Genomic DNA, 26,329 nt, shown 5'->3' on the forward strand with positions numbered 1-26,329 from the left:
ACGACCTAGGGCTCATTTCAGGCATGATGCAGTGTTGCTCAAAACCCCTATGCTGCAAAGGTCCTTTTGCCCTGTGTACTGCAGTGCTTGCACCGCAATCTGGATGCAGCCGAGACCCAAAGGTGCTAGCTTGCAAATGCTGCATGGGGGGGAGGAACCTTTTAAAAGAAACACTGGATTGGGGGCGAAAGATGTGGGACATAATATACAAATGACAGGTTGGGAGAGGCTATGCAAAATAGATCTGAAATTTACGGCATGATCTTTATTGAAAGAAAATTATATGAAAATGATGTACCAGCTGGTATTTGACTCCGGTAAAACTAGCAAAAATGTATGGAACAAGTACCCAATATATGCTGGAAATGTAAAGAAAAAGAAGGTACCTTTTATCATATGTGGTGAACCTGTAATATAACAAAAAAAATTCTGGGAAATGATTTATACTGAATTGAAAAAAATGTTCAAAATAACTTTTGTTAAAAAACCAGAAGCTTTTTTTATTAGGCATTATAGGCAATGCTTTCCCCCCCCTAAAAAAAATGTTTTCCTACTCATTTTGAAACTTTCCTACTCATATTGAAATACTGCCCCTCAATGAGGCCAAACATTCACAAAATATTTATGGGTATGCGTACCCCTGTGTCCCCCCAGAAAAAAGCATTGATTATAGGGACTGAGATACCAAAGGACCAGAGAAAACTGTTTATGTATGCTACAACAGCTGCCTGGATGTTCCTAACCCAGAGATGGAAAGAAGAGACAGCCCTGAGCAGAGAAGACTGGCAAACCAAGTTGATGGACTATGCCCAAACGGCAAAACTATCTGGGAAGCTCAGGAATCAAGACAACAATAAATTTAAAGAAGAATGAGAAATGTTTATAATGTATATACAAAATCATTGAAAACAGGTCAAAACATTAGCAGGATTTTAAATTCACTTGTAACGTAACAGAACATATAGAAAATTTAGGAAGATGAAAAAATGGAAAAGGATTGATATGCAGCTGAAAATACAATCAAAAGGACCCCTGGAATGGATGGGGGGAAGTCATGAGATTCAGAGTAAGCTTGGTATCTTGAATTGCTTTATGTTTATATTTTTGAAAATCGATAAAAAAGATAAAAATAAAAAAGAGACACTGAAGTGGGAGGGGCGAAGGGAAGCAAACCTTCCTAATGACTGTAATAAAAGTAAATGAGAGATTCCTGTCTCTGGGTCTTGAGTTCCCTGAGCGAGAGACAATCCAACTGAAGGGGACAAGGGGGACAAGGGGGACAAGAGAATCTTCCTCAGGACACAGCAACATTTTACACTTCTGCGTGACCATCAAGTGACAACTTTTCAACAACTCTAGTCTATGTAATCAGCACGCTCATTCCAACACCATTGTGGATACTTGAAAATTACACGACGTGTGGCTTCGTAATGGAGGTTGCAGGCGTTTCCACTCATACCTCATCCCTTGGTTTTCCTGAACTTAAGATCACTGGAGCCTGATGGAGCTTCTCTTATGTAAGGCTTTATTTACACACACATTCAGGGTTGAGCGTAAGACGGATGGTTCACAGCTTTAGCACTCTGTTCCCCCATCAGGTTTCTTGAACTGCACTGTAAGATTCTCCTAGAGAGCAATTCTGTGTGTTTCTTCGCTCAGCCTGGCAGCTTAGCTCAAACAATAATCCTCTGCCTGCCTGGCCTATTCACAATGGTAGCAGCTGAGCCAACAACCAACAGTTAACACAGAAAAATGTCCAGGTCCGGCCCTATCATTGAGAAAGTGAGGCAGCTGCATCAGGCGGCAGTGACAAAAGGATGGGGAGAAGAAGCAGGGAGCGAGTTTCGGTGTGTGTCATTTGTCAAGCCAGCCTGCAGCTCTCAGGTAAAGTGAAGGACCCTACCATGTTTCCAGCATTGAAGGAAAACTTCCGTTGCCACCCTGCTCAGCTTTCTTAGGAGCTATCTTAGGACCTAGGCCTAGGACCCTCGTACCTACGGGACCACCTCTCCTGGTATGCCCCGTGGAGGTCTCACCACAACACGTGCCCTCTTTAAGGGAGGACCCGATTTACAATACAATAAAAGCCTATCTAAAACAGTTGTTGTTTAGTCATTTAGTCGTGTCCGACTCTTCGTGACCCCATGGACCAGAGCACGCCAGGCACTCCTGTCTTTCACAGCCTCCTGCAGTTTGGTTAAACTCATGCTGGTAGCTTTGAGAACACTATCCAACCATCTCGTCCTCTGTCATCCCCTTCTCCTTGTGCCCTCAATCTTTCCCAACATCAGGGTCTTTTCCAGGGAGTCTTCTCTTCTCATGAGGTGGCCAAAGTATTGGAGCCTCAGCTTCAGGATCTGTCCTTCCAGTGAGCACTCAGGGCTGATTTCCTTCAGAATGGAGAGGTTTGATCTTCTTGCAGTCCATGGGACTCTCAAGAGTCTCCTCCAGCACCATAATTCAAAAGCATCAATTCTTCGGCGATCAGCCTTCTTTAGGGTCGAGCTCTCACTTCCATACATCACTACTGGGAAAACCATAGCTTTAACTATATGGACCTTTGTTGGCAAGGTGATGTCTCTGCTTTTTAAGATGAGATATCTAAAACAGTTAGATATCTCAAAATAGTTAATAACAATTGCCTCTATATAAACAATTACAAAAATATATAAACCATTTCTATCAACAACTGCACATACATAAAATCAATTCACTTGTTCCCCAACATGCCTTGTTTTGGAAAGGGTGGATTGGAGAGAATCACCTTTACATGTGAACTGAATCAAATTTCTTCCCTCATCCCGAGGGAGAAAAGGGTTTTCCACTCCACAGCAAAGTCAGTATCTATGTATGGAGCCTCATGCGTTGACTTTAGCACACCACACCTTAATGAAACCGGCAAACCTCTCCACATTTTCTATAGTATATGGTAAGCTGGTTGTCTAAATTCACATGGCAAATAAATAGCAATTGATTTAGCTTGGTGCAAAGATACAATTAAATCTTACTTCCTCCATATTAAAACAGTGAATGGAGAAGAATGCCCCTAAATTGTCACTATATTAGCAAGGTAGTATATCTACCAGCGCGTGTAATAAAGTCTGCAATCCTAAGTGTGCTTACTTGGGAATAAGTCCCATTAAATTTCAAGCGGTGGCTACTTCTGAGCAAAATGAACAGGGCTGGGCTGTAAGTGGCCGGGTGACCAGGTCTCTCCCCACAGAAATTGCTCTGATCTAACTAAATCAGTTCTGTAATTGATTCCTGTCTTAATTTGGTGTAAGCCACCAATGCAGGCACACTGGGTTTAGAATAATTTTGTTAAACTGACACAGGCTATACTTAATCTGATTTAGCAGTTGACTGTATCTCACTTGAAGGAATTAATTTCATTAAATTGGGACAGTTTCTATGAGTAGGCAAGTCTTAAGTAAAAGTGCAACCGTATGGTTCCGTTTGCCCAGTACTTTCTTTTTAAACTTCATTTTCTCAGCGCTTAACCCTCTTTCTTGTGAGAGTATTATTATTATTTTGTATTAGATGGGAAAAGGTTGGCCTGTTTTTCAATAGCAAAAATATAAACAAGAAGTTTAATAGTATGAAATCTTATATAGGATTTCCCTCTGTCTTTCACTTCCTTCTGATAAGACTGTGCAAAAGGCAATGTATTATGGATGAAAGTAGAACAGATTTTTTAGACAAAATTCTCAGTCTTCAAGAAACAAGTTGCAGTGTCTGTGTGTGACCTCAGGCCTTATTTTCACATCTCTTTTTTTTGGGGGGGGGTGTTACCGTCTAACCACTTTAACTTACACCCCATTCTAAAGGATTTTTCCGTGTGTCCTGTTAATGTGATATCCATTCAGTCTGGCATAATGCCACATTTGGCAAACAGCCGTTTTGCGGCAGCCCTCTTCCTAGAGCACTGGGCAGTTAGTTTTTATTAATCATCTAAAAGTATATGCTGTGTAGTAGAATCAGGCTCGCCTCATCATTTCACCTGTTGCCACCACTCAAGCTCGAATGGATGAACCTGTCTATTGCACCGTTGTATTAAAAATGATAGGTCTATAAACGCTGCAGTAAACATTGAAAAGCCGCCTCTTGATTTCCCGATCAACTTCGGTGTAGGCAAGGATTATGGGAGCTTACTGTGCTGCCAGGAGGCCCCAAGCGATAATGGAATAGACTTTGCCTGCCAGAAACACAGTTGACACCACACCAAATTATTTCATTTTCTGACGAAATCTAGATTTGGGCTCAGTTCAAGCAAGAAGAGACCAACAGTATCCCCCCAGGTATGCGTCTCTCAGAAGGCGGCCGACGCGGGACGACACATTTGCCACTACCATATTATGCTTGAGTCCCCTGTGAACATCTTTTTATAGTTTTAACCGCTATGTGAGGTGGCAGGAAGAAAACGACACGGCAGCCTTTCATTTTAAGATTCCAAAGTAGCAAAGCTCGGAGAAAATAGAGATATTACAATTCTAATGCCTGGGATTAGTTTACCTCAGCAGAAAATCTATTACAATAATAACTTTTCGATGAAATGCAATTGACTTTTTCTTTCCCTTAAAGTCCTGCAATATTTCAATGGCAAGATTTCAGTTATCTATTACACCACTCCAAGGATTTCTCTTATCAGCCGGACTCTGTGTTCCCGCTGATAACCAAGAGGTATACACATGCTTAGGGATAGCAACTAACCCGGAATTGTAAAGAGTTATTTGTAAAAGCTCCTTCTCTCCGTGTGTATGCATGCTTGTTTTTTATTTTTTTAATCTGCAGATGACAACAACAATAAGAATATTCCATCAATCCTAATTTAAATGTATGAAGCAATATAAGCACTTCATATGTCCAGACAGTTATCTAAACCAAGACTGACGATTATGTGCTAAAGTATAGAAAAGGCAGTGAGATGGTCAGACCACTGAGTCGTGGACGGTGGGTATCTGTCCTTCCAGCAAGGCTAAGAGTGAGGCCTTGTCATCTGGGCAGCCTAGGACCTCATACACAATGCCCAGGCTTGTGCCCCAGGGAGGTCGTATCAGTGCAGCAGTTTGACCTCACAGAGGCCCGCTCCATGGTCTCTCAAGACAGACAAATACCAACAACAACAAAGAAATGCAATATAGGTCTCTTTTGCCACCAAAAGGGCTAACAGAATCCACTTTTGCTGTTCATTTGTTGGTCCCCACACCACAGGACTGCAAGAGTCCATGAACATCCACAAATGGCAAGGATTTATCCGAAACACAGTCAATGCAGGCAATAATTTCCAACCAGGAGGAGGACACCACTGGGGCGGGTGCCAGGAGTAGGTCAGCAATAAATCACACTGCTTCAGTGAAGTTAACTCTTTATTCAAGGAAACAAGGTTGACTCAGGAGGCTAGTGAGCAAAGCAACTCTTCCTGGTAGAAATTCCCCTATGAGGCAGTTGTGGGGACTGAAGCTCCCACAGCTCCCTAAGCTCCTCCTCCCCAGTTCCTTCCCAAGGAATCTGAGACGACATTGTTCTGTCCTTGCTCCACCCATTTCATATCTCTTCTGGTCCTGGGAGACCAGGGGAGAGGGGAGCTGGTTGCAGAAGGAGGGGGAGACCTCCTGGCTTCTTCAGCAGCCTGCCTGATCTCTGCCTCTTGCCCGTCCTCCTCTCCAGTCTCCTTTTCTGCCTCTAGTTCTGGAATGCTCTCTGGCACAGCCTCTTTCTGCTCACTAAACCCTGTTGCCTCTTCAGCTCCTCCTCCCAGTCTGCTCTGTCTTATCCCTCAGACCACTCACCACCAATCCCCTGAATCTTTTTTTTTTTTGGGGGGGGGGTCCATTGATGCCTCCCACCAGTCAGTCCATGACACAAAGAGGCACTTTCAGCATTAAGTCACTAGCGTCTATTTGAACTAGTCAGTCCATTCGTATAAAGGTGTTGCAGAGTCCCAAGGTACCAGGAACATTTTTTGTTCAATCAACCTCAATTTTAAATCTAAAGAAACACCACATACAGATGCAAAAACAACGTTCCATGACTGAGCTGAATGGAACTCTCTGTCCTACTCATCTCCAAGATCCTGAGATCTCCAAGATCCACAACATTCCAAAAAATTTTTATAAGCAACTAATACAGGGTTAGCTTTCTGCAAATAACTAATTATGTCCTCCAGCAGAGATACTTAGGCCCTCAAAGCTGACACTAAATAGCAAACAGACCTTAAAAAGGTTCTGCAGTTGAAGATACTGCCATTCAACACTAGCAGGTAAGTGGTATTGAAGCCATGAGATTGAAAATGATGAGAGTTCTCCATCCCATTCCAATTAACTGATCTAATGTATAAATCCCACTATCAACCCGCTTCTTCCATAAAAAAGGGACTGCATCTCTATTTTCAAATCTGGATTACCTCATAAAGTTATCTTAGCATGAGCATATGGGTCAAAGTGTACCTTACAAGGCACTATATGCCACAGATCCCTCACGACTGAAATCACAAGTGAAAATTTCCCCAACGATATCCATTTGTAGAGAGGTGCCGAATACGTCACCTCAGGCAGGGTTATTTGCAAAAAATGGGAGACTTGCCAATCAATTCTGTGTGCTAAAAGGCATGCCCTATGATATAGTCAGAGATCTGTAAAATTAAACCCTCTTTCCAATACTGCATCTTTTAAAGTAAAAACACACACCAAGGTTTAGAGCAGGCATAGGCAAACTCGGCTTCCCAGATGTTTTTGAACTACAATTCCCATCATCCCTGACACTGGTCCTGTTAGCTAGGGATGATGAGAGTTGTAGTCCCAACACATCTGGAGGGCTGAGTTTGCCTATGCCTGCTTTAGAGGTTCCCCCAAAAAACTTCCAAAATGCTGCATTAAATCTTTGAAAACACACAGGGAATATATAAAGGAATAACACAAGCGCATAAATGATATGTGGCAAAATATGTGTATTGTTGGCATCCATCTATCTTGAAAAAGCATGGAGTGCATCTCCGGGAACAAAGTCAAACTGCTGCATTAGTGGCACCAAAGTAACCACCCTGAGGCGCAAGCCTGGGCAGTGTGTATGGAGGTCCTGGGCTGCTCAGATGGAAAGACCCCCCTCTCAGCTTCAATGATTTGGTCTAAAGGAAAGCAGAGCAGTATGTTTGGCTCCAGCTTGGCTGCAGGAGTTGCTAGAAGGAGGCAGACAACAGGCCATCCAACCATCTTAGGGACTCCACTATGAATTTGTGCAGGGTTTATTCCTTAGCCCAGGCATAGGCAAACTCGGCCCTCCAGATGTTTTGGGACTACAATTCCCATCATCCCTGACCACTGGTCCTGTTAGCTAGGGATGATGGGAGTTGTAGTCCCAAAACATCTGGAGAGCCGAGTTTGCCTATGCCTGCCTTAGCCTTTTGTTCTCTCAAAGATGTTCTGCAAAGCAGTGGAGGTTAAGAATCAGACTTTTCTTCTCCCGGATGGCCTATGTACTGTTCAGGTTGATGAGGGGGTTGCCCCTCACTTCCCTCTACAGCACATGCAGAAACCTTCTTGATTGCTGAACCCACGATTGGTCTTGTCCCCTCAATCTGCCATAGCCTGTCTTCTCATGCAGGGGAAGTCCCTAACTCACAGAGCGCTTGAGACCCATCAGCTACCCTCACCCGCTTTAGCAGGCCAGTTGAAGCCATTTCTTGGTGTGTGGCCACTGTCGCATGCAGACAGTTTCCAAAAGTCACAGGTGAGCATTGAGTGAAGGGTGGGGACCATAGGTGGACAAACTACCCCAGAAGGAGCACAACATGTCTCCCACAAGAGGTACTGCCATAGTCCTGTGCTGCACACCCACAAGCACAGCCCAGTGGAGTGAGAGGCCAGCCAAACAGTAGAGTTTCAGAGGGGTACTTGCCTGGAAGCAGAGTCCATAAGCAAAGCCAGGTCCAGTCCTAAGGTTGGGTATATAGTAGTTCACGTGGTCAGATGGTCCAGGGGTCAAGGGCACAGACAAGCAGGAAGGTCAGGCCAGGAGCTACAAGTGTTGTTGCCAGCATCTAACTGCTGCTGGAAGTTCTGCTTAGGAAGGCTGAAGCCAGCTGGTTCTCATCAGTGCCTTCTCCTCTGTGTAATTGAAGGCTGATCAGCTTCAGGTGGAGTCACTCTGCCTTCTCCCCCTTCAGGCTGCTGTTCAGCAGGCGAAGCTGACTCCTGGCCCATGACAGGTACTACCCTTCCCCTAACACCCCATACACCCCATGTGTCTTAACTTTGCGCCCACAACTAAGGGGTTCTGCTTGCCCCACTGCTTTCCCCTGGGAAAACCCTATCTTAACCACTGAATTGGAGGAAACATCAACTGGGTTTTCTGCAGATTGACATTTGCTCAGATTCAGCGCTAAAGAGCGGGTTTTCCTGGGGAAAGTGGCAAGGCAAACAGAGAACCACTCAGACCTGTACTTTCGAGGCACAGAACAAGTTGAAATGTGGCAGAGCCCTTTCTGTTAGGGATGCCCATCTTTCCGAATCAATAGATACCTCTGTCACCAGTCTATTTAAGTTCAATTTAATCATTTGAGAAATGTGTCTAGAAACCAAAACACCTAAATATGTTATAGCCTCTGGACTCCAACCAAACTGCCAATTAGACGACTTTACACTGCTCATTGGCATTAATTCAGGGTTTAACTTGAAATTGGACACGGGTGGCGCTGTGGGTTAAACCACAGAGCCTAGGACTTGCCGATCAAAAGGTCGATGGTTCGAATCCCTGCGATGGGGTGAGCTCCTGTTGCTTGGTCCCTGCTCCTGCCAACCTAGCAGTTCGAAAGCACGTCAAAGTGCAAGTAGATAAATAGGTACCGCTCCAGCGGGAAAGTAAATGGCATTTCCATGTGCTGCTCTGGTTCGCCAGAAGCAGCTTAGTCATGCCAGCCACATGACCCGGAAGCTGTACGCCGGCTCCCTTGGCCAATAAAGCGAGATGAGCACCACAACCCCAGAGTCTTCCGCGACTGGACTTAATGGTCAGGGGTCCCTTTACCTAACTAGAAATTGCACCAAAATTATAGCCAAAATTCAACAAAAATTTTCATCAATTTTATTAATTTTGATAGAAACGATTTGGGCCTACGAATAATAACAAATCCTCTGCATATGTGACTATTTTAAATTCCACTTGTTTATGTACGAACCCATGATTCTCTGTAATCTGTCTAATTGCACAAATCAATGGCACCAAACATAAATAATAATAAAAAACAGAGGAGAAAGAGGCCTCTCCCTCTCTCTTGTAATTGTCAAAGAGATATATGTAAAAACTGTTTCCGTGCTGATGATCCTATTTATAAATGGTAGTGTGGCATGCCTGCAAAATTTGTGGCATCCCAAGGTGAACTTAGCTCCACCAGCCACAATTTTTTGCTTACTAGGTCAGCAGTTTTCCACCTTTTCAGTCTGTTGCTTCCCACAGTTGTGGTCTGGGGAACAAACAGATTCTGTGAGGTAGCAGTGCAGTGCACACCAGATGATGCCACTAAGAAACACTTTCCCTCTTTTAAAGTGTCATTTGCACTTTAAAAGCAAGTTCTGTCCTCTCTCTTTTTAACTTCATGCCCCCCACCCAAATACTATTTGTTGTTATTTAGTCGTTTAGTCGTGTCCGACTCTTCGTGACCCCATGTACCAGAGCACGCCAGGCACTTCTGTCTTCCACTGCCTCCCGCAGTTTGGTCAGACTCATGTTTGTCACTTCAAAAACACTGTCCAACCATCTCGTCCTCTGTCATCCCCTTCTCCTTGTGCCCTCCATCTTTCCCAACATCAGGGTCTTTTCCAGGGAGTCTTCTCTTCTCATGAGGTGGCCAAAGTATTGGAGTCTCAGCTTCACGACCTGTCCTTCCAGTGAGCACCCAGGGCTAATTTCCTTAAGAATTGATGCGTTTGATCTTCTTGCAGTCCATGGGACTCTCAAGAGTCTCCTCCAGCACCATAATTCAAAAGCATCAAATCTTAGGCGATCAGCCTTCTTTATGGTCCAGCTCTCACTTCCATACATTACTACTGGGAAAACCATGGCTTTAACTATACGGACCTTTGTTGGCAAGGTGATGTCTCTGCTTTTTAATATGCTGTCTAGGTTTGCCATCGCCCTTCTCCCAAGGAGCAGGCGTCTTTTAATTTCGTGACTGCTGTCACCATCTGCAGTGATCATGGAGCCCAAGAAAGTAAAATCTCTCACTGCCTCCAATTCTTCCCCTTCTATTTGCCAGGAGATGATGGGACCAGTGGCCATGATATTCGTTTTTTTGATGTTGAGCTTCAGACCATATTTTGCGCTCTCCTCTTTCACCCTCATTAATAGGTTCCTTAATTCCTCCTCAATTTCCTCCATCAAGGTTGTGTCATCTGAGGTTGTTGATATTTCTTCCGGCAATCTTAATTCCAGCTTGGGATTCATCCAGCCCAGCCTTTCGCATGATGAATACTGCATATAAGTTAAATAAGCAGGGAGACAATATACAGCCTTGCCGTACTCCTTTCCCAATTTTGAACCAATCAGTTGTTCCATATCCAGTTCTAACTGTAGCTTCTTGTCCCACATAGAGATTTCTCAGGAGACAGTGGAGATGATCAGGCACTCCCATTTCTTTAAGAACTTGCCATAGTTTGCTGTGGTCGACACAGTCAAAGGCTTTTGCATAGTCAATGAAGCAGAAGTAGATGTCTTCTACTTCTATACTATATACCCAAATACTATAACAACAGATAAACAGAAAAATTCATGAACATTCATGTTTCACCCTTAACAATAAAAAAAGACAAGCAGCCCTCATGCAGATGCCTGAGTCAGCATTTCTTTCGCTAATATGTAGATCTGACTTTTATTGGTTTGCTTTTGTTCTCCTTCTATTATGCATTTTCTCACATTGTACTTTTATCTCGTGAGCTGCCCTGCGATCTTTGGATGAAATGTGGTATACAAAACAAACAAACAAACAAATTTAAGTTACAAAGCAGATTCAACCTGTAGCTCAGAGACACACGCTGTCCTCCTTTTTTCTATTATGTCCTCCATCCTAAATAAACCAGGCCGTCACTGGAAGCAAATTAATCTTGCGACTAAGGCTATCCCCCTTCAGCGATCTCTGGGTAGTTTTGAATAATAAAAACAGATAGGTGAAGGCAAAAACATGTTACCTTTATGTCCAGAAAGCCATCAGGCATGAAATGGAGAATCACCATTACCCAAATGACTATGTGCTGTAGTCAAAATATCCTGTGCAGAGCCACCAATTTTCCATGTAAACATCAAACGAAATTATACTACAGTTTATCAAATGATGCCCTATATGTTTTTGACATTTATTGCCGATATTTTTGCGACCCCCTTTGACCGTAATGGATTTCACTAATAATTTTTACGGAAAGCCTCGATTTGCTTGATTTGTGATGGCAAAAGACTATTATTATCAGGAACCTTAGCCCCTCAGTCGCAGCTGAAGCTCTGATCAGGTCTAATATATAGCTGTGTCTGGGAAGGCTGGGGAAATGAATGAGCTGGGAATATGAATGAGCAGAGATTCAAAAAAGATCCCAGGTCCCTGGCTACCTAGGTGCATAGACATTTCAACTTTTCCCCAGCCTAGCATTTAAATATTGTGTACTCATACCAGCAATTTGATGCTGGTTGCCCATGTCATGCATTTTCCCATAGCTGTTAAGATCTTCCATCATTATGTCTTAGATTTTTGAGACTGTACACCTGTAAACTCAGCTTCTCCTCCGAAGTCAAATCCTTTTAGTGAGTTCATTTCTTTACAATATTTCTGTAAGTACATCATAAATGGTTCCCACTCCTTTTTGAAGTCTTTATTGTATTTATCTCTTAATCTCTCAGTCAGTTTGGCCATTTTGGCGTAGTCCATAAGTTTACCTTGCCATTCTTCCTTAGTTGGTATCTCGTCACTTTCCCATTTTTGGGCTAGGAGTATCCTAGCCGCCGTTGTAGCATACATGAAGATTTTCTTCTCTTTTGGCAGATCTTGGCCTGTAAGGTAAAGGTAAAGGTACCCCTGCCCGTACGGGCCAGTCGACAGACTCTGGGGTTGTGCGCCCATCTCACTCAAGAGGCCGGGGGCCAGCGCTGTCCGCAGACACTTCCGGGTCACGTGGCCAGCGTGACAAGCTGCATCTGGTGAGCCAGAGCCGCACACGGAAACGCCGTTTACCTTCCCTCTATAAAGCGGTCCCTATTTATCTACTTGCACCCGGGAGTGCTTTCGAACTGCTAGGTTGGCAGGCGCTGGGACCGAGCAGCGGGAGCGCACCCCGCCATGGGGATTCGAACCGCCGACCTTTCGATCGGCAAGCCCTAGGCGCTGAGGCTTTTACTCACAGCGCCACCCGCGTCCCTTCCATGCCTAGTAAAAAGGCTTCTGGACTTTTGACAAAAGTTATCTTAAACATCATTTTCATTTCATTATATATCATTTCCCAATATTTCTTAATTGCTTCACAATCCCACCACATATGTAAGAACGTACCCTCTTTTTCTTTATACTTCCAACATTTTTTTAGAGCCTGTTCTATACATTTTTGCCATTTTCACAGGTGTAATATACCATCTATACATCATTGTCATATAATTCTCTTTTAACAATGTACAATCTGTAAACTTTAAATTAAATTTCCATAATTTCCCCCTATCTTCCATTTGTTTGTTGTGTCCCAGGTCTTGTGCCCACTTTATCACCACACTTTTGACTTCCTCATCTTTAGTTTCTCAATCTAATACAGTGGAACCTCGAGTTGCGGACATAATCTGTCCCGGAGGCACATCCGCAACTCTAAGTGTTCGCATCCAGAAGCGCCGTATCTGTGCCCGCGCACGGCACAATTTAGCGCTTCTGCGCATGCACGAGTGGCGAAACCTGGAAGTAACTGTTTTGGTACTTCCGGGTTGCTACAGGACGCAACTTGAAAAGACATAACCTGAAGTGGATGCAACATGAGGTATGACTGTAGTAGAATTCAGTAGGTCTTAATCCTGAGGAGCCATTCATAGGACAACACTTTTAAGTTTCAGAAACTTGTAACTAGGAATGGATTAATATGTCAGTTTTGGTTTTTTTCATCTGCTTCTGCTTCCACCACCCCCTCATGAAAATTCACTAGCATTTTAGCATGAATTTCTTCTGATGTGCACAATTTCCCCTAATAAAATGCACTATTGCATAGCAATTTCCCCTAATTTAATGCATGCATGTATGCTATTTTCAACAAAATATGCACTTATATGCATTCATTACCCCAATATATGCATTTTGTTTGACTGGAGAACTGCATTGCAAAACTCAGAGAAGTGTGAATTTCGAAGGATGAATATGTTTTTGTTTGCATTTTGTTTGGGAAAGTGAGTTATGTAAATTCACTTTTAAATGAGAACTGAGTTGACATTCTCACCCACACTTATTCTAGTCTATTTTCGGGAATTTAATCCTGGTTCATATCCAACAGATTCCATGAGACCATATTTGGCTTTTTAAAGTACTTTAATAATGTTTTTAAATACGACTGAAGGTATCTTGGCATGGTAAAATGCTCTTAGCATGAATGTACGTGGAACATTCCTACAAATGAAATGTCACAAAATATTTGTTCTTTTCTAGTTGTGTTCTAATCAGTCCTATGTGCATGCTTTTCAAACTTTAGTAGAAAAAACACACCAAATATTTTATTTGGCAATGAATCGATGCTCACGGTGATTCCCTTTGCCTCTTCATTTTAAGGAAAGATATCTTTTCCTGGTTGTTATGGAAATATTCTATTTGCAACTGCTCTGCAACAGCATGCGTATAAGTGAAACTCAGAATGCTTGCTGAGAAAACAACAATGGTTTGTTTAAAGAAATAACAATGATTTTCAAATGCTAGCCTCTTCTGACACCACATAGCATGACGGCCCAGATGTCTGTCTGGAATACCACACAGCCTAGAGGAAAGCAGCAAGAGAGAGGGAGAAATTGCAGTTGAAAAGTAGTAGGTGGAGAAACATTCCCATGCTACCATATTTTGTCTCCAGATCGCCTAAAAGGTGACCTGTCCAGTCGTGACTGACTGGGGTTGCGGTGCTCACCTCGCTTTATTGGCCAAGGGAGGCAGCGTACAGCTTCTGGGTCATGACAAAGCCGCTTCTAGCGAACCAGAGCAGCACACGGAAATGCCGTTTACCTTCCCGCTGGAGCGGTACCTATTTATCTACTTGCACTTTGATGTGCTTTCGAACTGCTAGGTTGGCAGGAGCAGGGACCGGGCAATGAGAGCTCACCCCGTCACGGGGATTCAAACTGTCGACCTTCTGATCGGCAAGTCCTAGGCTCTGTGGTTTAACCCACAGCACCACCCGCATCCCCCAGGTCGCCTACCTCCTTAGAAAAGGCAGATATTGTATATGAGATCCTTCACTTAAAAGGGACGCGGGTGGCGCTGTGGGTAAAAGCCTCAGTGCCTAGGACTTGCCGATCATCAGGTCGGCGGTTCGAATCCCCGTGGCGGGGTGCGCTCCTGCTGCTCGGTCCCAGCGCCTGCCAACCTAGCAGTTCGAAAGCACCTCCGGGTGCAAGTAGAGAAATAGGGACCACTTACCAGCGGGAAGGTAAACGGCGTTCCGTGTGCTGCGCTGGCTCGCCAGATGCAGCTTGTCACGCTGGCCACGTGACCCGGAAGTGTCTGCGGACAGCGCTGGCTCCCGGCCTATAGAGTGAGATGAGCGCACAACCCTAGAGTCTGGCAAGACTGGCCCGTACGGGCAGGGGTACCTTTACCTTTTATAGTTCAGAGGCTGCAGAGAGGAGGAGCTGGGAAATATTGGGAGAGCAGCAGGAAGAAGAAGCACCAGGGGAGAGACAGCTAACAGACTCAGTGTCTCTAGAAAGCATTCCTGACCCCGCCCCTCCAGATTAAGGCGTGCCTTGAGAGTAATAGAAAACTCAAAGGCAGAAAGCACAGATCAGCCGGCGCAGGGGTGACGTAGAATAGGAGGGACTGAGGGGGTGAGACTTGACTTGGAACAATGCCATTATCGAAGAGAGACCTCATTTCTTCGTCTCTCTCTGTGAATATTGAATAAACTACTTGGTAAGAACTCTTCTTGTTTTTTCTGCTTCTTGGTATCCCACCATGGGAAGGATAGGATTCCCTGAAGCCTTGGCAACAATCCTGCAATGTACATTGTGCCTGCAGAGAAAGTAAAACCCAACCTAACTCACTCTTGAGAGTCCCATGGACTGCAAGAAGATCAATCCTCTCCATTCTGAAGGAAATCAGCCCTGAGTGCTCACTGGAAGGACAGATCCTGAAGCTGAGGCTCCAATACTTTGGCCACCTCATGAGAAGAGAAGACTCCCTGGAAAAGACCCTGATGTTGGGAAATATTGAGGACACAAGGAGAAGGGGATGACATAGGACAAGATGGTTGGAGAGTGTTTTCAAAGCTACGAACATGAGTTTGACCAAACTGTGGGAGGTAGTAGAAGACAGGAGTGCCTGGCGTACTCTGGTCCATGGGGTCACGAAGAGTCGGACACGACTAGACAACAACAACAACTCACCTTCAGGGGTTCTACACAACTGGGACACCCCACTTTGAAATTCTCCAATATGCAATTCTTGCAGGACGTTGGCCTGATGTTGGGTTTGGGACCAAATATATGGTTCTGCTTTGGAGATGCTGTTTGGCAAGAGCCATATATATAGAGCTGTCCTTCATTTCTTTTTTCAAGTTTTATATCTGCCATATATTAAAATGGACTTCAAGACATTTTTCTTAGGGAACTGAAACAGGTTGAGGGAGAGGAGAAGATTCTTCCTGGTTGCAACAGAAGCTCCACATTGTCGTTGAGAAACCTGACATGCTTAATGATTTCCCGCCAAACGTTATTTGGGATTTCAGAACGCAACAGGTTCACAATACAGTGAAACATAAAAAGTACCATATAAAATAAACGGCACCCTGTTGCCTTATAACTGTGTGTCCTGTAACCACTATAAAACGCCACTGTGATAAATCTTTAGATGTGGGGGTCAATAAAGCAATAGTACTTTACTGTGAAAACTGATCATTGAATGTAACAACTGATTCATTACACCATTAACATGTCCTCAGCTTTGTCTTAAAGGCAGTTTACTAAGCGAGTGCTCGTTAACTTCTGTAATGAATAGTTTCTTGGAGGGGAGAAAAGATATAAAATAGTCTCTCTGAATTTATCAACAACAGTGAGGGAAGTTTTCAGAACGCTGACGGCACAATCCTCCACTTGTCTACATGAATAAGTGAATTCCTTGGGGCTTACTCTCAAGTAGGAAGGTATAGGATTGCTGCCTGAACCTTGTGACAAGAATGTGATGATCTTAAGAGATGTTTAACCATGGCAGTGTTTCAAGACTTTGGATAGAGTGATAGCAAACGGAACTGGGCACTGGAAAAAGCATTCTAGATTGTAATAAATTTTAGAGGACAGGTGCCTTTTTCATGTTCTCAAGAAAATTTATTTGCGTCTCTGTTTTATCCTGCTGTTTCTTCAAGGAGCCAGGGGGAAGTGGTTTTTTCCACCTCCTCTTTTATCCTTACAACAACCCAGTGAGGTAGGTTAGGCTGAGAAAACATGACTGCATCAAGGCCCCTAAGCAAGTTTTTCATTTTGTGGTTGGGTGGGGGCTTCATCCTTACTTGCCTTAAGGTAAAGGTAAAGGTACCCCTGCCCATACGGGCCAGTCTTGACAGACTCTAGGGTTGTGCACCCATCTCACTCAAGAGGCTGGGGGCCAGCGCTGTCCGGAGACACTTCCGGGTCACGTGGCCAGCGTGACAAAGCTGCATCTGGCGAGCCAGAGCCGCACACGGAAACGCTGTTTACCTTCCCGCTAGTAAGCGGTCCCTATTTATCTACTTGCACCCGAAGGTGCTTTCGAACTGCTAGGTTGGCAGGCGCTGGGACCGAGCAACAGGAGCACACCCCGCCGCGGGGATTCGAACCGCCAACCTTTCAATCGGCAATCCCTAGGCACTGAGGCTTTTACCCACAGCGCCACCCGCGTCCCCTTACTTGCCTTAGTCTATATTTAAAGGATGGGGAGGCAACATGCATGCTGGGAAGCATGGAGCTACTGGAAAGGCCGAAGTATAAACTAAATTCAGCGAGCCTGACTTTGTGCTGTTATTTATTTATTTAATTTTATTTATACCTCGCCCTCCCCGGCCAAGACGGGGCTCAGGGCGGCTAACATCAGGTATAAAAACAATTGATTAAAATACAACTTAAAAACAAGATTAAAATACTACTTAAAATGCAGCCTCATTTCAGTGGAAGCCCAGATAAAAAAACTGTTTGGGGGGAGAAAACGTCAAATCTTCACCAAGGCCAACTATCCAGACTGGTCCTACGTGGGCCAGAAAAGCCAGGGAAGTCCCCAGATAGGGGTTCCATCACAAAAGGATCAGGCTGGTTCCAAGCCAAAGGCCAGGTGGAACACCTCTGTCTTACACGCCCTGTGGAAAGAAATCAGATCCCGCAGGGCCCTGGTCTCATGAGGCAGAGCGTTCCACCAGGCCGGGGCCAGTGCTGAAAAGGCCCTGGCTCTGGTGATACCTTCTTCTCTCTGCATTTTCAACTCAGTGATGCTTGCATTCATAGAGGCCAGAAAGGCTAGTTTGTGTAGGCTAAACCAGGAATGTCATGTTTGGCACACTTCAGGAGAACCGCTGAAGCTGTATTTCCCCTTCAGTATCCGAAATATTGACTAAATCCTACAATTTATTAATTTATAACACTAACAGTTATGGATGCTGTTGCACCTCTAAACTCCGTTACCCCAGATCTGTAGCAATATTATTCATTCATTCATTCATGAATCGCTGTTCCTCTTTAAACAATAAACACATAGTCCATCAGAGAATATATGATGTTTTCATACAGCACTGTGGTTTTCATTCCCTCAACATCTTTTAAATCCTTTAATCCTTTAAATAAGGAACATATCCCAATTTTACAGCACTGAGCTTCTGGGAACCTGCAGGAATAAAAGATTTTGAAATTCTGTGGTAAAAGGATTATTCTGCATAAACTATTGCTTCGTAGGCATTACTGCAGCTTCTAAATTCAAATGCCGGGGGAAAAACAGAAGACTCTGATTGGGTAGAAGACTGAATGGACAGAAGTTAGCTTCATGGATTTTTTTTAAAAAAATAATGATTCGGGTATTTTCAGATCTGATTTAGATATAACTCAATTTGCAACAATCTGGCCAAATTAGCACTTAGAAGCAAATGTATACTCTCCATGTGACTAAATTCAGACCCTGCAGAAGAATCTTTCCAATGAGTTTGCTTAAGATACGCATGTGAATCATAACGATTTGCCCCAATTTCTTCCATGCTGAAAGATGTAATATGGTTACTATGTTTTACTGACCCAGTTTCCTTCAGCGGTCATTGTTATTATCTCTACAGCACTTGGTTGAGGAATATGGATGTTAATTTCTTTGATCTGTGCAGCAACATTCTCATGAACGAGGCCATTACTACAGAAAGGAAAACCGAGTCTGAAGACACCATTTGCCCTCCAGGACCATCTAGTAAGCCTATTACTGAAACACCGATCAAAGGTACAACCACAGGGATATTCGCACATTAAAATGACTCTATATGTAAAATGATATATCTGGCCTTTGGAAATATATGTAATTGATATGTGAGACATTGCAAAGAACATGTCAACATCCAAATATACCCTAAGTTGCAATGAAGAAAAACCAGGCAAAAAATTGAATTCCTCTCTGGATTATGTTCAGTGTTTGAAATATAATTTAAACCTGGGCCGAGCCCAGAATGGGTTGAAGGACATATTCTGAAAATCTTCATCAGAACTAGAAAAACTTCCTCTTCAACAATTTTTCAAGTGCTGCAAATGTATCCATTTACTTTCGACTGGGATGGTCACCCATCCCATGTGACTTGTTCTTTTTCTAAATTGGCTTAACCTCCTTTGCATTTTGTGATGTCAGAAGCCAAAAAATAAAATAAAATCTGATTGGTGGCAAAGAACCACAAGAAATAAAACAGCTGTTTTGTAAATTCCCACTCTTAATTATGTAATGATCATGGTCTGTCCTTTTCTTCATTTCAGCGACCTCTGACTTCACCATCTACAATGCAGCTGCCACAACCGCTGTGTGTACATACTTGAAACGCAAGATAACACCGTATATCTGATGAAGTGAACCGCAGGCCACAAATGCTTATGCTGTAATAAATGTGCTAGCCTCTCAGAGGCCGCTCTCTGTTCATAAAATAGCAACATGACTACACCCACAGAAGGTAAACAACTCTGGATTTACCTTTCTGTCCCCATAGCTTTAATTGTTATGTGTTGCTATGGAATTTAAAGCTCTGGAATCTCTAGTCAATCCAGGTGGCAAATTTCATTTCTCGAGAAATATCCTTGCTCTGTAGAAGAAAATCATCAGACTCACAGTGACCCTTGCGACAATAACTCTTGCAGCTCCCCTTGCTGCTGTCGCAGTCATTGAGCCCGTAGACTGACGCTGATTTATGTTACTAAAGTCTCCCAAGATGGTGGTGATGAGTGTCATTAAATCCTTATTTATAGGCCGCCTTTTAGGTGATGTCCCTCACAACGGGGCTTGCGTAAGAAAAAACAACAGGAAAGAAACCAGAATAAAATCTTTCAATACATGGGTCAGTGTCAGGGCTGGTTCAGCTGCAGGTCAGCACAGAGACTTAGAGACGAGCAGTAAAGTCAATTCTTTATTCAAGGAAACAGAATGCACAGAGAGAAACCTATGGGCAAGTCTAGGTCGCAGTAAAGCAGTTGCCACAACTGAGGATCTGTGCCTCCCACTTCCGCCTACGTTTCCTCCTTGGCTGGATGTTTTCCCAGCAGCCTTAAACTCCACTGGGTAAAGACTCTCTGTGCTCTTTATTCTGCTACATGAAAGGCTCTCTGTGCTCTTGGAGGTAAGAGAGGAGGGGAGTTGAATATAGTAGGACCAGCAGGCTCCTGTGAAATTACTATACCCCCTGACCCAGTGGCGTAGCGTGGGTTGTCAGCACCCGGGGCAAGGCAAGTAATTTGCGCCCCCTAACCCGTGGATTTGCGCCCCCTAACCTGTAGATTTGCGCCCCCTAACCCATGGATTTGCCCTAACCCCAGATGTTGCGCCCGGTGCGGCCGGGCCCCCCTGCACCCCCCACGCTACGCCACTGCCCTGACCCCTCCTCAGCAGCTGCTGGTCCTGTATCTGCAGTGCTTTCTGCCTCTGGTTCCTCTTTCTCACTCAAGCCTGTTGTTTGTTCGGCATCCATCCATTCTGCTCCCCCTTCATCCTCGGACCTGTATCCCACCAACACTCCCCTGGCTCTGATCCTTCCTCCTCTGAGATTTCCCTAGGGGTTCTCTGGCTGCAGTTTTCCACCACTCCTTGTCCAGCCAGTCCCTGGCAGCCAGCTATTATTGTGTTTTTTTAATGAATAAAACAGTGCCCCGGAATATACTAGGAGTACTGTGACATTCACAAAACAGTTCCACCCATAATTTAAAACATGCAGCATTGAGAGACCTCGTTTAAGAAAAGGCAGCTTGAAATCAATAGGTTTTGAAAACGTGTTTCAGGTTGGAACTTTGGTCATTGAAAAACAAGTTCCATAACTTGGGGGCCACTGAGAAGACCCCTGTCTTTTGCTCCTGCCAGTCAAATCAGCCTTAGAGGTAGGACTGTGAGGAGGGCCTTTGATGCTGATCTGAATTAACAGGTAGTCTTGTGTGGGTATAGATGGCGCTTCAAGTTGTAGTCTCCCATTCTCTCACCAAATGATTGTGTTTCCTTAAGTGTGCACATTGATTTTATATTATTTTCTGGATCAACACACTATTCCCTTATAGCCCAAGCCTATATGTGAAAAAGTGAGAGCTGGACCATAAAGAAGGCTGATCGCCGAAGAATGGATGCTTTTGAATTATGGTGCTGGAGGAGACTCTTGAGAGTCCCATGGACTGCAAGAAGATCAAACCTATTCATTCTGAAGGAAATCAGCCCTGAGTCCTCACTGGAAGGACAGATCGTGAAGCTGAGATTCCAATACTTTGGCCGCCTCATGAGAAGAGAAAAGACCCTGATGTTGGGAAAGATGGAGGGCACAAGGAGAAGGGGACGACAGAGGACGAGATGGTTGGACAGTGTTCCCGAAGCTACCAGCATGAGTTTGACCAAACTGCGGGAGGCAGTGGAAGACAGGAGTGCCTGGCGTGCTCGGGTCCATGGGGTCACGAAGAGTCGGGCACGACTAAACGACTAAACAACAACAACAACATATGTGAAAATTCAAACATCTGGTTTTTCCCATTGCCCAGTGACTTGCTTGAGAGGTCCCATTAGGACTGGTCTATGCAAGATTTGTTAATTATAATTGGTTTAATTCACACTGAAAATGGGAATGCCTGTGTACTGGTGCAAGGGTTTAACAGGAACACTGAAGCTTTAGAAAAGCAAGAAGAGCTGCCTCTGAGCTTTAACTAGTTGATAATTAACAGATTGTTGTTCTCTACTAGATAACGTGGGGGGGGGGGGTTGAATTGCAAATTCGTTGTTTTGAAGGGCGCTGTCTTTAGTCCTTTGTCTCAAGACTCTGTGGGGTGAAAATCTAAATGAAGCTCTCAAGGAAAACAGCTCCAGGTGAAATGGAAGCCAGTTAAAGAGAGAGAGACCTTTGCTTACAGTATAGGCCTGTTGGGTGACTTCATCTTTTGTAAGATGCTGGACTACACAATGTATTGTATGGATTTTTAAAAATGTATTTTTGATGTTTCTGTTTTATTTTCGAGGAGTTCTGTAAGTAAACTTTGAATAATATTTTTATGGGTCTGGACAATGATTTCTTCCACAAGGAGTCGATTCTTATGCTTTCAGCCACTTCAAACTGCTCAATATTAATATCGGCAATATGATCTTGACCATAGCTGTCAACTTTCAGATTTGAAAATAAGGGATCAGCAGCCTCACCTGTCCCGGGGACAGTCTATGGGATATCTAACAATCCGGGATAGCAGTGGGAAGCAGCGCTGGAATAAGGGAATTTCCTGCAAAAAAAAAGGGAAGGTTGACAGCTATGATCTTGACCAGCTTTGCTATTCCTTGTTCTTCTGTGTACCTGTTCTGGATTATACATAAATCGGTGCCGGCCTGGTTTAAATGGTCCAGATATCTGAGAACTTAGCATACACAAGTCTCTAGATGCAGCATGCGAAAGAATCAGAAGAGGCAAGAGCAACAGAATCCCAAAACTGCCCTGGAAAAGTGTTTCTCCCATTTCTTGAGCATGGGACCGTTTTCTGCATTCTGGGACATTCCCCTCCCCACAAGCCATCTATTTTGTGGCTGCATCAAGATCCTTGCAGTGCACACAGAAGCCTGATGGTTTGCTGTTGCGTGTGAAAATCCTTCGATCAAACCAAACAGGTTATTATAAATCATTTTAGTATAGGTAACACTCCTTTTCTATATCTCTATAAATTCTAACTCTCTTTCTCACTCTCATTATCTTGGCTTAATGAGACCTGCGCAAACATGCAAACTCTTGGAGACATATTGCTCCTCACAGATCCCTTTTGCTGCTGTGTCTGCTATGCTGAAAGTAAGACAAGGTTTGGCTTAGCATGTCTTTGTCTAATCCCTTTTTAAAGTCGTCTAAGTGACTTGTCATTGACAGTATCATATGGCGGTGAGTTTCAGAAGCTAGATACCAGTTATGCGACTATTTGTAACAGTATGAGCTAAGAAGGGAAGTAATTAACTAATATTATTATTTACTTAATTGGAATTACAACAGCAAAGTGTTTTCCTGTTATACAGTTGTGCCATTCCACACACCCCTTTGTTTCATTCCAGCAGATTCTTAAATCGATGACAAGTCTCCTCAGAGTCATGGGGAAAATATCTAGCAAAATGACATTTTCCATATGGATGCAATATTTGTAACCAAAAACACAATTCTTATGGGTTTTGCCAGCCTTCTTGCTCGTCTCACCCTCACAGACTTTTGTTATCAGCTAATAAATCTGTCTTTGAAAAACTGCTACATTTGGATGGTACTGGTTGAAGTGTTAGGAATAAAAAGGGGGTGGGGGAAAACTGGAATTGTTGGGGCTTCCAGCTTCCATCTCCTCTTTCCTGCCTGTAGCGCGCATATATATATGGTCCAGGGATTCTTGCTACATGATATAATAATTGGGACATGTCCCAATGCTATGCGTAAGTGAAAAGATTACAACATTTTGTATAGCCTAATTGCTATCCAGTAGGCACGGGTGGCGCTGTGGGTTAAACCACAGAGCCTAGGACTTGCCGATCAGAAGGTTGACGGTTCGAATCCCCACGACGGGGTGAGCTCCCGTTACTCCTGCCCACCTAGCAGTTTGAAAGCACGTCAAAGTGCAAGTAGATAAATAGGTACTGCTCCGGCGGGAAGGTAAACGGCGTTTCTGTGTGCTGCTCTGGTTCGCCAGAAGCGGTTTAGTCATGCTGGCCACATGACCCGGAAGCTGTACGCCAGCTCCCTCGGCCAGTAAAGCGAGTTGAGCGCCACAACACCTGAGTCGTCTGCGACTGGACCTAATGGTCAGGGGTCCCTTTAGGCACAGTTAGTATGTTTCTAGAAGGGCTGTGAACACTCCTTGATCTGACACTTCGGAGTGGCCTTTATGTGACCCAGGATGAACCAACCTGGATCTGGACCCTGAAGCAATTTGGGGGCCTTGCACAGTCATGTGCTTGGGAGAGGGGAGGAGATAGGCATCTCTTCTCCCCCCCCCCACCATATATTTAATTGGGGTTCAAAACCCTAATTAAACATGAAATCAGAAGGGGGACACACATCTCGTTCTTCCCTCCTGGGTGGGGAGAGGCACACAGGCTGCCTACATGTTTCAGGGGCTGAACTGAGGAGGAATGGTGGGAATTGCCAGAAGAGGAGGACCGTATAGATTTAGAACGGTGGTTTGCAGAAGGTCATAGTTCAGAGGCTGCAGATGGGAGAAGCTGTGAAATAATAATAATAATAATAATAATAATAATAATAATAATAATAATAATAGAAGAAGAAGAAGAAGAGTTTGGATTTGATATCCCGCCTTTCACTCCCCTTCAGGAGTCTCAAAGCGGCTAACACTCACTCTGTGAGGTGAGTGGGGCTGAGAGACTTCAAAGAAGTGTGACTAGCCAAGGTCACCCAGCAGCTGCATGTGGAGGAGCGGAGACGCAAACCCGGTTCCCCCAGATTACGAGACTACCGCTCTTAACCACTACACCACACTACACCACATTTATTAATACCCCGCCCATCTGGCTGGGTTTCCCCAGCCACTCTGGGTGGATCCCAATTGAATATTAAAAATATAATACAACATTAAACATTAAAAACTTCCCTAAACAGGGCTGCCTTCAGATGTCTTTTAAAAGTAGGATAGTTGCTTATTTCCTTGACATCTGATGGGAGGGCGTTCCACAGGGCAGGTGCCACTATTGAGAAGGCCCTCTGCCTGGTTCCCTGTAGCTTCACTTCTCACAGTGAGGGAACCGCCAGAAGGCCCTCGGAGCTGGACCTCAGTGTCCAGACAGAACAATGGGGGTGCAGATGTTCCTTCAGGTATACTGGGCCGAGGCCGTTTAGGGCTTTAAAGGTCAGCACCAATATTGGGAGAGCGGCAGGGAGAAGAAGCACCGGGGAGAGACAGCTAACAGACTCAGTGTCTCTTGAAAGCATTCCTGACCCCCCCTCTCCCAGAACAAGGCATGCATTGAGAGTCATAGAACAGAAAACTCAGAGGCAGTTAGCACAGATCAGCTGGTGCAGGGGTGATGTAGAAAAGGAGGGACTGAAGGGGTGGAACTTTACTTGGAGCAACGCCACTATCTCAGATTCCTTCGTCTCTTGCTGTGCATATTGAATAAACTACTTGGTAAGAACTCTTGTTTTTTCTGCTTCTTGGCATTCCACTGTGGGAGGGATAGGATTCTCTGAAGCCTTGACAGCATGTCTCCTTCTCCCCTCCTCTCCTTGTTGTCAGAGTGGCCCCCACTGGGTGGTCTCGATTTGACCCAAAGCGATTTGTGGCTGTCTCAGCTCAATTCAGCCGACTCCTGGGGCAACCCAAATTGGCTTGGCTGGATCCAGTGCACAGTTCTAGAGCATGGAACGCAGGTCATACCAACATGTAGAGTGGGGGGTTAACTATTTGGGGGCTAAGGTCCGCCAACCCCCTGGGAGCCACATATCAAAGTACATGTGGCCGAGGTGAAAAATTAGGTGTGTTCAATATGGAAATGGAACATGGGTCAAGTAGAAAATTAATACTACCGGTATTGTTTCCCATCAAAACCCAATCAATTGTAATTGTTACAATCAAATCTCATCAGGTTATGCTTTCTCCCTCCAGAACAGGCTCCCTCAAATTCATTTCTACACCTTCAGATGACATAAATTTGTGTTGATTCTTCTGCTCAAAGATTTCATTCAACCAAGAATTAAATCTGGCTGTTTTCTCCCCACCCCCTCAGAAAAATTATCCCTTCAACTTCCAAGCCAATCATGTTATGCTATCTGTTTCCCACCGAAACAGGTCCCTCAAAATCCACCCCATTAACTTTCCAGGTTGAGATTTAAATCTCTGTCCCTCATCGCCATTCATTTAATTTTCTTCTTTCCTCTCCCCGCAGAGTCGTCCCCTCGCCTTCCAACCTCTTCCCTTGCATCAGCTGTGTCGCGAGTGCCCCCAAATCGAGAGGCAATTGGCTCACCAATGCTTTCATTATTAAACATTGCAGTATTGGTGCTGCCTGCTTTTATTGCTGAGTTTAAAATGGATGGAGCTGGCTGCAGCGCATATCCCTGTGCAATGCTCTCAGCTATCCTTGGGACGATTCATTGATTATCGTTAGTCTTCGGCTGCTGACAGCATCACAGCCACCTACTGAGTAGGCACTATTAATAGAGCGACTGGAAACTGTCGCTCTGACAACGCAAAAGGAGCATCAACAAATAAGGAGCCATTTTTTTGGGGGGGCGGGGAGCTACAGAGGTGCAAATTGCCCAATACCCACTGGTGGGTAGTTGAACAAATATCAAACGCCACAGAAGAGAACTACGCAGAAGAAACTACGCTGTACAACCTCTTATTTTTGCGGAAATGGAAAGCCATGAAAGTATGAGTGGTCTTCCTCCCAGGCATGGTCTGAAGGTTCATGAACTGGGATCTTTCTAAAACTATGAAGCCTTGGGTC

Source organism: Podarcis muralis, chromosome 4, assembly GCF_964188315.1.
Source record: "Podarcis muralis chromosome 4, rPodMur119.hap1.1, whole genome shotgun sequence".
In the NCBI taxonomy this organism is placed as follows: domain Eukaryota; kingdom Metazoa; phylum Chordata; class Lepidosauria; order Squamata; family Lacertidae; genus Podarcis; species Podarcis muralis.